Source organism: Octodon degus, unplaced genomic scaffold (assembly GCF_000260255.1).
Source record: "Octodon degus isolate 3935 unplaced genomic scaffold, OctDeg1.0 scaffold00012, whole genome shotgun sequence".
In the NCBI taxonomy this organism is placed as follows: domain Eukaryota; kingdom Metazoa; phylum Chordata; class Mammalia; order Rodentia; family Octodontidae; genus Octodon; species Octodon degus.
The window spans coordinates 24,197,843-24,204,870 of NW_004524588.1; positions in this window are offsets into that span (position 1 = coordinate 24,197,843).

Below are 7,028 nucleotides of genomic sequence, written 5' to 3' on the forward strand. Positions count from 1 at the left end.
TATATATCTTTTAGGAATTCAAAGAGTAGTACATATGTAATTTTTATAGGTTTTGTTGTTTTGTTTGTTACTGGCCAATTTTGTGTTATTTTCTTGACTTAGATTTCTTGCATCTTTTATAAATGGAGATTAGTTTCTGTGTTCTTTTAGGTGTCCTCTATTTTACTCACTGCCTTGGATCAGAGGCTTAGGTCTATTCTGTATCCTTCGGTCCCTGTGCCACTTATATTTAGGGCTAATCTGTGATTTCTTCACATGTAGAGTCAACCAATAACAGGTGAAACTATGTGGCAGACATTTCATTTGTCCTGAACACAAAATGATACAGATTTTTCTTGCTGTTGTACCCTAAGTCGTAACAACTATTTACAGAGCACTTACTTTCCTTAGGTATTTTACATAATCTAAAGATGCTTTAAACTATATAGATAGGTACATATAGGTTACATGCAAATGCTATGCCATTGCAGACAAGGGACTGGAGTAGCTTCTCATTTATTGTCCATAGTGCATGGAACCAGTCCACAAAGTATGCCAAGGACTAGTATGTTTAATCTTTTTTACAATTGAATAGCATTATGGTTTAGATCTAAAGGGTCCCTAAGGCTCACGTGTCTGATAAGTATTTGGATTAGGGAAGGGGCACTGTAGCTGACTCGCTGTCACGAGGTGGCATCTGGTTGGAAGACATGAGTTCCCATGTGTGTGATCTAGCAAGATAAGTCCCCACACCCTTCCCACGTTATTTCCTGCTTTGCTTCTGGGCTGCTGCAGATGAACAGTTCTCCTCTGCCTTTGCTTCAGCTGACTGTGGGCTGAAACTTGATCGAAAGTAAACCTCTCTTCTTAAAGTTTCTGGTGTTGAGTATTGAGTCTCAGCCACAAGGAAGGGAACCAAGAGAGTCCTTTCTGCATCCTGGATTTATCTGGTTTAGTTCCCAATTAACACTGTAGACAACCCATGCTTTTCTTTCCCAACCTAGCTTGCTTCTTACCTCCTGTCTGAGTTGCACTGTATCACTTGTGTTTGGTTGTGACCAGCATGTTTCTCTCTGGTTGCAACTGATGTGTCTTCTTTTTGGATTTCTTGCTTTTAAAGTTTTAGTTTTTTGAGACCAATTCTCACTATGCAGTTCAGGATGTCCTTGAACTTATTTTATAGCTCAGTCTGTTACAGAACTATCTATCATCCTCCTGACTCAGTCTCCTGAGTGCTGTGATTATAGGTGTGCACCACTATGCCTGGCCTTTATATATATATATATATTTTTTTTTCTGGGTTGATATCTCTGTAGATAATAAAGTCAGTGAAACAATGTAGACAATGAAAGATATGGGGTAAAAGCAACACATGGAATGCAGATTGGAGAAGAGCACAACATTTAGAGTGAGGAGTAAACATGCGAGTGGGCTGATAGTGTGTAAATCGAAAGGATCTTGTGAAAAAAAAATATATATATATATATACATATATGTATATACAAGATAGTTAGGATAGCTATACAGCTACTTTTTCTTAGTTCAGTGAGAAGAAAAGTTTATACTAACAGTGTTTAGACAAGATATCATGTCTATATCTTGTCCTCTGAACAACTACTACAAAGACAACAGTATGTTTTTATATTTTAAACTTGTGTGAAATTCTATACTTTTTGGGTGGACTTTTGAATGAAAAGCAGATGACTTACATAATCACCATAATTTTGCTGAGTATTTAAAAAATAAAAGAAATTAATATGATATCATATTTCAACATAGCTCTGTTCTATATATTAAAGAATTTTTGAGAAAAAACAATGGGGACTTAGCTCATTGAGGATGTTTCATTATTGACACAAATCTGCTCTTAGTCACCAAACAGGCACAGAGCAGTAAGGAGCAAACAGAGGGCCAAAAAGCAACAATTTAAAATATATCACTGTTAAAAAGAGAATAAAGCCCAGGATTGTAACTTTTGATTTTTTTAAATCATGAATATGTCCACTGTAAATGGCTTTTCTACTTGAGATATACATATTAATTATTAACAAGATTGAAGATAGAAAAATATTAATACATATTAACTATTTTGCAAAAGTCATATTCTCTAGGTTTGAGTTTAATCTTTAGCAAATAGTACCTGTTATTAAGGATATTATATTTACAGTGAAAGAAAGGGAAAAATTCTTGAAAAGATTTTCCAAAATAGCTATTTATGATAAATATGTAAAACAATGAAAATGCGTTAATATATATCAAATTATACTCAGGATGATTCTATTAATATTAGCATGGTGATTTTATTAATTCTACCTTATATCTTACTCTTCTATTGTACCAATTGTTTCTCTTTCTGTTTGTCTCTCTCTCTCTCTCTCTTTCTCACTCTCACTCTCACTCTCTCTCTCTTTTTCCTGAGGAGGGATATTAGCCCAGAGCTTTACCACTGAGCTACAGCTTCAGCCCATTTTAATTTAATTTATTTTTAATTTGGAGGCAAGTTTTTGCTAAATTGCTAAGCTGCCCCGCCTGGACATTCCTCCTACCTCAGTGTTCCAGACTGCTAGGATTACAGTGTCATGTACCGCCATGTTCAACTTCATTATTTTTCTTTTATTTGACTTATTTAACTTTGAATCTTTAGTCTTGATGAGGTTCAGTACAATAAACCCTACATTTAATATTTGAAGTTATAAATACTTCAATGATCAGAAATACCTTCTCATTTATTACTATAAATTAAATATTCAATAACTATTAATTCATAGTAGTATTAACAGTTGCTTTTAAAACATTTGTAGCATTCCACACAATGAGCTTGACAATTTGTAGATACTGTATGCTTTAGCCCTTGTAAGTTTCTGAGCTGTAAAATGTGGTTAGCGCTTTATAGTTAGATGCACTGAGGCACAAGGATTTCAAACAATATGTGCAAAGATTCAGAAATGGTACAGTATATGCTATAATGGCTGTGTTGTTTGACATTTTTATCTTAATAATCAAAAATACATTTCCTCACAATACACAAATAACAAGTAAAACAATAACACTACAAAAACCTTTTATGGGAGCTGGTGAGATGGCTCAGTGGTCTAAAGCACCTACTTAGAACAAGCTTAGCAAAGCACAGGGACCACGGTTCGATCCCCCAGCACCACATGCCACACACTGGTGGGCTGAGCTGGCCACACACACATACACACACACACACACATAAATAAATAAACAAAAACCTTTTATGCTATTTTAATATAGGTGTTTATACTTTTTCCATATTTTTTTGGTTTTCCTCATCATATCATATTAGAAATAACAAACATATTTACTATTTTACCTTGATCTTTGATTTTTTCTAAGCGTGTATGTAGTATTTCATCATTTAAATAATAGCAATACCATCAACTTTGCACTATTCTAGGAATTAATTCATGAATTATGAATTGTCCACACTATCTTGGCTGTTACTTGTATATCTAAGCAATTCAAAAGTTGCAAATCCACACTAATAAGTCAGTATTTTCTTTTTATTTGATCATTCCAATAATCTAAGTAGGACATCCAACAATAGAATGGAGACATAATGTCTTAGGGCTTAGTGTCAATACTTTGCAAATTACAAACGTTCAATAATACAGCTTAATGGATAAATAATATGTTTTTATGCACTGTAGATATAAAACATATTGTTAGTGGGCTATAGCATTATATACATATTATTCAATGAATATTTACAAGAAATAAATAGCAAACATGATGCTTTAGGGAAGACATAATTTCAGTAGTTTCACTGATTTATATTTAAATTCAATTAATTAATTATGCTCTGACTTTTGACACAGTCTTTCAGTTTCTATTCTCAAAAAGTTACTACTTGGAAAATATACTTATATGCAAAGTAGTATCTTCCTTTGCCAGTGTCTTAATGGTGACTTGAACATGCCATATGGGTGTCATAGAAATGCTTTATATAATTATGCTAGCCATGGGAAACATGTCCATGTTTCCTAATGCACTTACTGTACTAGCATAAAACATTTGAGGAGACCCTGTTTCAACATGAGTTGTAAGTTTGATTTCTCCTCTGGACAACCCAGTAAGATCCTATCTCAAAAAGATTAAAAAGGACTTAGAATGTAGATGGTACACCAGTCATGTGCTCAACCTTCAGTGCTAAAAATGAAATAAATATGTGTGTGCACGTGTATGTATGTATGTATGTATAGAAGTACCAAGGCCATGGAATGTCATGTATTATGCTACCGTCAAAGGCAAAATTGTAATTATAGTGTGGCTTCTCATATTGTCATTTTAAAGCATGATTCTGATCGTTGTCAATGATGCTTTCTTTGCTATTAATTACAAATATAGAGCAGCATTTTTTTTTTTTTTTTTGTGGAACTGGGGATTGAACTCAGGCCCTTGCACTTGCCAGGCAAGCGCTTATTCCACTGAGCTATCTCCCCAGCCCCCAGAATTTTTGTTTTGTAAATAAGGGCCTGTACTGTATTTTTGCTTCTGAGACGGTTTCATACAGTGTTTGCTCTTATTAGTAATATTAGTCATCGTGGCTTTGTGGTAGTAGAAGAAAGTGTTGAGAACATGCATGAAAAGTGACCCATATCTTCTGTTTAAATTTGAAAGATACTGGATATCAAAGTGATGTTCCTGCTTCATTGAGCTACTGTATATCTGGATGTTATACTTCCTTGTATATTTTTGTTCTTATGTCATCATTAGAAGACAGGTATTTCTATGCCAGGAGCTCACTTGCTATTTGCTACAAAAATAAACTTGATTTGTTAAAATGTAATAACAATATACTTCACTGCAGAACACAAGATTGTTTTCCTCTCCAAACAATGTAGTGGGTTATTGACTCATATTTTCAAAAAGCGACAGATCCCTGAAAAGACAACTATACTAATACAACTATATATTTGTGCTTTAGTTTTTGTCTTACAACAGAGGAATTCAATCTTGCCTTTCTACTGATAAACCTATACCATTTAAAAATGCCACTTTGCTAGCTTTCCTCTATCAGAATTCAAGAGCAGACACTGGACATCCTTAGTTTTTTATCTTTCCAGGTAAATCTAATTCATACTGAGAAAGTTGTTATATATAAAGATACTACTATTATTTATTGCAAAGCATACACATGTTGGGTCTTCATGTATCCTGTATCTTGTATAATCTTTACAAGGACTATGTAAGATTATTTTTACATGGGAAAGGGAATCAGGAATTTATGTAACTTTGCAAGTTGCACAGCAGGGCTGGGGAGATAGCTTAGCGATCTAATCACCTACTTGACAAGTGCAAGGACCCAAGTTCATTCTGTTGCATTGCCAGCCCAAAACCAGGCATGATGGTACATGCCTGTAATCTCAATGCTGGGGAGGTTGAGACAGGAGGATTATTATGAATCTGAACTGTGTAGCGAGACCTTGTGTCAAATAAATAACAACAACAAAATAAAAAATAAGTTACACAAATATAAAAACTCATGCTAAATATATCCAGATATATTCATTCCCAGGTTGGTTAACTTAATTCCCACTGTCTCAGTTACTCTTCTCTCATTGCTGGGACAAATACCCAGCGTGAAGAATTAGAGAAGGAAAGTTTTATTTAGTTCAGTTTGTGGAGGATTCAGTCCATACAAAGCTGGCTCCAAGGCAGACTGGAACATAGCAGGGGGCAGCAGTTCATGGTGGCAGAATACAACAAAATAGTAAGAGCAGATGGGAAGCAGTGGCAACAATGGCCACAGAGAACTAGTCTGCCTCCATTAAGTTGCATTGAGGCTCTCCAGACTAGGCTGGGTGTAGTACTCACACCCATAACCCCAACTGCATTTATATCCATAATCCCAGTGGATCATCAGTTAATCACAGACTCTAAATGTCTGCCCTATGACTGTGTGAGGCTTTGGGGGGCAACTAGTTACAAACCATAACACCCACCTACAGCACATTCTATTGTAATGATCTGGTTCCTTTCTAGAGTCCATTCATATCAAGATTTTTCACCTGAGAATAAAGAAGGATTTCACTTTCCTGAATTCTTACATCTAGTTGGATCAATTGATAGTATGCCAGTGACCCTGTAGTGGATATGTGCATCACTCCAGGCATAAGTGCAGGATTACCCATCATGATGTCAGAGCATTTGAAATGTTGGTAGCAACAGAATGACAGCATCTCTGTCAGTCTGAGACCCCTAACGATTATCTGAAACAGAGTCCCTGCCTCACAAACTCTGGTTGTACAGCGAAGAATGGCTCCTCATTGTGTTGTCTTATTGGGTTACTTCTTTATTTGTACTGTGGCATCACCTTCTACATCCTGCTGAAAACAGTTACTCAAGTTTCACCCTTTCTATCTGAACTAGGGAGGCTTCAAAATATTATATTTGAGTTAGTTCTTCCAGAAAAAAATCTATATATTTTTGCTAAATCTCTCTAAATGATGAAGAAGACTTTGGGATGGGGAGATAGGTTAGCAGTCTAAGTGCCTGCCTGGCAAGTGCAAGGACCAGGGTTCGCTCCCTATTACTACATGCAATGCCCACCACATGCTGAGTCGGCTACCGAAACTGGGCATGGTGGCCCATGCCTGTAATCCCAGCACTGGCAAGGCTGAGGCTAAAGGATCACTGTGAGTCCAAGCTTCATATTAAGACCCTGTACCAAACAAACAAATAATTAATTAAAAAAGACTTTGTCTCTTTTCAGGAAATAAGTGGAAGATAAGTCCATCTTGGGTTACTTATCCAATCATCCATTTCATTCACACATTCATTCACTAACTACAGGAAACTGAAATAAGATTGCAGTAGGGAGCTGTTCTCATCAAAACCAGAAAGAATATAGCCACAAACACTTTCATGGATCTCAGAACTGTTCAAAATAACTTTGCATTAGGGAGAGAAAAATGTCACTTAATGATGATGAATATTTTGTGAACAAATCCTGTTAGAGATCATCTTAGGATGTTCACTTTCACCCTTGAAGAACAGGCAGGATCTCCAAAGAAAGACTTGGGGGG